The sequence below is a fragment of the Octopus bimaculoides genome, chromosome 5 (genome assembly GCF_046866305.1).
Source record: "Octopus bimaculoides isolate indiv1 chromosome 5, ASM4686630v1, whole genome shotgun sequence".
Taxonomy (NCBI): domain Eukaryota; kingdom Metazoa; phylum Mollusca; class Cephalopoda; order Octopoda; family Octopodidae; genus Octopus; species Octopus bimaculoides.
The window spans coordinates 108,171,578-108,177,577 of NC_142932.1; positions in this window are offsets into that span (position 1 = coordinate 108,171,578).

Genomic DNA, 6,000 nt, shown 5'->3' on the forward strand with positions numbered 1-6,000 from the left:
TATATGTATCACACGTCCATACCAGTGCTGTCTTCTCTCTTACACACAACATTAATTTCTCTTATACCCAGGTTTCATCACAGGTGGTGGTGGTGGTGGTGGCAGTGGTGGCTGTGGCGGTGATGGTGCCGGTGATAGTGGCAGCAATAGAATAAGCCTACTTCATTCCTTCTAGCTTTCACACATACTCCGCATCCATTTCCTATGTTTCACTATCACACAAGACCCAATCATCACACAATCTTCTCTTCACTCCAACAGAGAATGCCTAGTTGCTAGCAGAATTACTAGTGGAGGCGCAATGGCCCAGTGGTTAGGGCAGCGGACTCACGGTCATAGGATCGTGGTTTTGATACCCAGACCGGGCGTTGTGAGTGTTTATTGAGCGAAAACACCTAAAGCTCCACGAGGCTCCGGCAGGGGTGGTGGTGAACCCTGCTGTACTCTTTCACCACAACTTTCTCTCACTCTTACTTCCTGTTTCTGTTGTGCCTGTAATTCAAAGGGTCAGCCTTGTCACACTGTGTCACGCTGAATATCCTCGAGAACTACGTTAAGGGTACATGTGTCTGTGGAGTGCTCAGCCACTCGCACGTTAATTTCATGAGCAGGCTGTTCCATTGATCGGATCAACTGGAACCCTTGACGTTGTAAGCAACGGAGTGCCAACAACAACAACAGCAGAATTACTAGCTCCCTGAACTTTTTCCTCCTTGACTATTATGTTTTTGGAACACTCATTTCTATTGCTAATTAGATAATCTAGGTCACAGAAGCTATCTTCTACTTCTAGAAGGTCTTCTGAGCATTTGAAAGAATTAATTTCATGGGTGCTCTTATTGCAGACAACTCCTGTAAATCACCAACATGTAAAGTCTTCCTTCTCTGCGAATCTGTTGGTGACCCCACAAAACCTCTTGTGCACCTACAGTTTATATTTGGTACCCTGTACAAAGTTGCTACCTTCTTAGCAGAATGCAGAAATAACTCTAACATTACCAAGGAGGAAGTCAGAGGAACTGGCAGGGTTGTTATCACACCAGACAAAATGCTTAGCAATATTTCTTCTGCTTTCCTGTTCTGAGTTCAAATACCACTGAGGTTAACTTTGCCTTTCATCCTTTCAGGATCGATAAAATAAGTACTAGTTGAGTACCAGTAAGTCTATGTAATCAACTTACTCTCTTCCCTGAATTTACTGGCCTTGTACCAAAATTTGAAGGTAATATTACCAGGGAGGGACCATGCTCAGTAAATTGAAAAAGCATATTGAGCATGGCCTCTCTTTGATGACAGCTGAGTCTTGTCTTCTTTATTGCTAATTAAAACTTTGGTCTTTCCTAGATATATTTTGAAGCTTCTTAGTTCCAAGAGTTTCTTTCATATTTAGAATTTCTTCTCCAATTTTTCTCATGATTTTGCAATGGAAACTAAGTAATTGGTATACCAGTGTCCTTATGACAGTTGGTTTAATCTCATATGTTATGGACTTGATAAACTGTAATTAATAGGAAGATGGTGGAATTGAACCCTCATGAACACTTATTCTAAATTGCTCATTGAACTCATTGCTGACTCTTATCTTACTGATGGTAACACTATACATGACTTGCATGAACGGTCAACAATAGCCTGCTCTTAGCTCATTTCTCATGTGGTTGTTTCTCTAGGGAGAGGATATCATCTGAGCTAATTCTGTTCCTAATTAGTTGTGCTGTAACTCTTTTTGTTACTGTCATAAAATGGTCCATCAACAAAATTTTCTGTTGTGTTTTTTTTTTCTTTTTTTTTACAAGTATCTTGCAGCAGTTGATTATAATACTGTTGTACACAAATCATTGAGTACGAAACCACTTTCTTCTACCTTATTGATTATGTAAATGACTCTTGTGTCCGGATTCACCAGCTATCTTCAGCATCTCAGTGACTATTCCTGATAGTCCAGCTGCTTTCTCTGCCTTCATATCCTTGTTGCACTTTCATCCAACTGTTTACTTCAGTAGTAGGTCTTTGTGTTGAATCTACTTGGAGGTAGTCTTTCTCTTTCTCCCATGCATTTTTCTTGTTCAGCAACATCTCATAATAACATTTCCATGCCTCTTTCTTCTCAGGGTTAGTGAGAGCATGTGTACTTTTTTTCCCCCTACAGCTTGATTCACAGTGACTCACTATTTACAATTCAGAATACCTTACATCTTCAATCCTCATGCTGCAGAACATTGAAAAATCTCCTACTTTCAGTGTCTTTCCTTGCTACATTTATTTGACATCTAACTTCTCTTATAGCTTTATGGTGTTGTTTGCTGATCCCATTTTCCAGGCATATCTTTTAACTTTTTATATTACCATGTCATCTTCCATCTGCCTGGAGCTTTGCTCCATCCACATATACGGTCTGTGTCTTGCAGGTTGTTGTGTAAAATCTTCCAGTTGTCCTCTATAAGTCTCTTTCTCTTTTCTGCCACAAATGCATGAATTTATAATTCTTTGAACTTAAGCTGGCTGAGAGATCTCTTGGCCTTCATACTTTCCTTCTCCAGACTGTCTGATGCATCTGATTCCCTCTCGCTCTTATTCTGAGGTATACTCGATCACAAGTCTATATTAAGTGTTACATTCTTCAACAGGAAAGGACTTGGTATTCACAACCATTTGCCTGTCTTGCTTCCAGTCTGATTGGATTCTTGAAGTTAGTGATTACAAATGTTAGTGTTCATTTACATCACAGAACTCAAACCAAGTGTCTTGATCCCTCCTCTTTCCATATCCATAGACTCTATGTAAATCAGAGGAGCCATCATGGAGTCACCCAACATCTGCATTGTAGTCACCATTCATGATAATGAGGTTATTGTCATTCATTATCAAGATAATCTATAACAAGGCCTCATAGACATGTGATTTTACTCATCTGTTGGTTGTGATTGTAAAGCATTCTATCGATATTTTCACCATTTAAATATTATTGTTGTTATTTCCAAGAGAGCCAAAGATAATTCAATTTTATTTTCTGTTTGAAGCAATTTTTATTAATTTATAGTTGGTGTCTTTACGACAGGCATAAATAAAAGATTCTGTCATGAAATCTTAAATTTTTCTAGCTTTTAAAGATAAGAAATCAAACTTGTTAACCACATAGCCATGCTTGCACTTTACATTTGTTCATTTTAATTCATTGATGCAAGCATGGCTGTGTGGTTAAATAGCTCGTTTTGCAACCATGTGATTTTGGGTTCATTCCCACTGCATAGCACCTTGGGTGAATGTCTTCTCTTATAGTACCGTGCTGACCAATGTCTTGTGAGTGAATTTGGTAGATGGAAATTGTGTAGAAGCCTGTTGTATGTGTGTGTTTTTGTGTTTATCTCCCCACCACCTAACAACCAGTGTTGGTTTGTTTACACCCCCTTAACCATACTTGAAAATAAGCACAAGGGTTAATTTATTTGATTAAACCCTTTAAGGTGGTACCCCAACATGGCCACAGTCAAATAACCAAAACGTGTAAAAGATAAAAACTATTTAAAAATCAATAACATCTATCTTATCAAACAGCTATTTATTTTAGTGCTATTCTATTTGCATTCTTTAATCCAATGTAACACCCACCTAAATGCAAACTGATTAAAAAATCCTAGAGTTGTTTACATGACATGACATTTTGGTGCACACTGTCATTGCTACAGAATACAATCTCAAGATTCTTTAGTCCTTCTAGTGATTATTGTAGCCACCTAATTCTTTCTTATTTTGGCACAAGGCCAGCAATTTTTAGGGGAGTAGGAAGTTGATTGCATCAGTCCCAGTGCTCAACTAGTATTTATTTTTTCAATCCCTAAAGGATGAAAAGCAGAGTCAATCTTAGTGGAATTTGAACTCAGAACATAGAGAGCCAGAAGAAATGTCACTAAGCACTTTGTCTGGCACAGTAACAATTCTTATTTCTTTATTGCCCACAAGGGGCTAAACATAGAGGGGACAAACAAAGACAGACAAAGGGATTAAGTCGATTACATCGACCACAGTGTGTAACTGGTACTTATTTTATCGACCCCGAAAGGATGAAAGGCAAAGTCAACCTCGGCAGAATTTGAACTCAGAACGTAAAGATGGGCAAAATACTGCTAAGCATTTCACCTGGCATGCTAACTTTTCTGCCAGCTCGCTGCCTTAACACAGTAACAATTCTACCAGATCAACCCCTTTGTAGCCACCAAATTGTTGCTAGAGATTTGTTTGATCACATATTTTCGTGCCCTGAATTTCTGTTGTCCAAATCATTACTGGTAGATTTCTCCTTTTTGTTCAGAATCTAGATTGGGAATACAGCTCACAACACTTAAGACTCTTTTGATCTTTATCTGGTTGCAGCAATCTCTGAGTTTTCTTGAATTTTCTATGTAAGATTGAATCTAACTATATAGACTGAATTAATTTATAAATCACTAATGCAAACTCCAAGAATAATATTTATATATTTCCTGCTGTTCTAGAAACAACCTGCACTAATTTATTCCTGATATCAAAAGAAATGATGTTTTTTTTTTTTATGGGGCTTAGTGAAGGCCTATGACTTAGTGGTCACGGTGCTGCACCCACAATCGCAAAATTGTGGTTTTGATTTCCAAACTGGTTATGTGTTGTGTTTTTGAGCAAAATACTTCATTTCACACTGCCCCAGTCCACTCACCTGTAAAAGGTTGACCTGATGATGGATTGGCATACAAGGATGAGATGGTGACTGAGGGAAAACCACTTGAATGGAGATCTTGCAAGCCGCGTTTTGTATTTAGCAATGAAAAGAATGAACTGTACAACCTATTCTGTGAATCCTGACTGGTAGGGATTGGTTGTCCCACCACCATCAAAGGATGATGATGATTTTATGGAATCAGGGCTGGAATCAAACTTATTCTTTCTTTTTAACAATGGGAAGATTGTTATCCTTCCATTTGTAAATCTATCTCTCTCTCTCTCTCTCATTCTCTAACTAGGTGAAAGACTTATAACTACATCAGTGTTTTGCTTAACCTGCTTGAAATAGCAGTTGAATTTTATTCATATCACAACCTTTGTTCTTAAACTGGAAGGACACACTGGATAATATAATTCTAAATGTATTAGGTCAAAATGGTTATGGCTGGAATGCCATTGACCATAAAACAGCCCAATCAGACAACATCTAAGACTAAACAACTAATCTGATGTAACCAAAGCAGTGGTAACTATAGCTACTCATCTCATTTATTATTTATCATTCTTTTATTCTTTTATTTGTTTCGGTCATTTGGCTGCGGCCATGCTATGTATCTTTCTCACAATATAATTTCTGTAATTATCTTTTTGTTCTTTTTCTTATACTTACCACAATTTATTTTCTTTTAAGTTTATTTTTATTTTCTATTTTAAAATGTGCCCCAGCATGGCTACAGTCTAATGACTGAAGCAAGTAAAAGATAAAAGATATAAATTTTCCTTTTTTCTTGAATTCTGGTTTACTTATATTCTCTACTTTCTTACATTCAAGTTCTTTCCATTTTTTAAGCACCTTCTGGAGGATAGCTCCAGCTAAGAATATTGTCTTTGTGATTTTCTAATTGTCTATCAGCCTTTACATGTTTTTCTATGCATCCTATGGGAGTCAAATACTTGGAATATATGAATTAGTTATAAGCATAACAACAGTTGCTATAAATACAATTTTACAGTGTTTTTAAATAAAGAATATTCATCTAAAATCTTTGGTATGGCTCATAGTAATCGTTTGTATGAAAAATAAACACTGCTGGTATAAGGGGGTGCTGAAAAGTTCCTGGCTTTGGATAAAAGAAAATACAGGAGGATCAGTTAATTATGATTTTATTCAAAGTATTCTCCTCTCAGATTCAGATGTGGTCCTTCAGTTTTTCTAAACCCTGTAAAAAAAACTTGGAAAGTTGAACCTCCAACCAGGCCTTTCAGAATACCCTTGAAGCCAAGATCTTTTCAGCACCCCCTTGA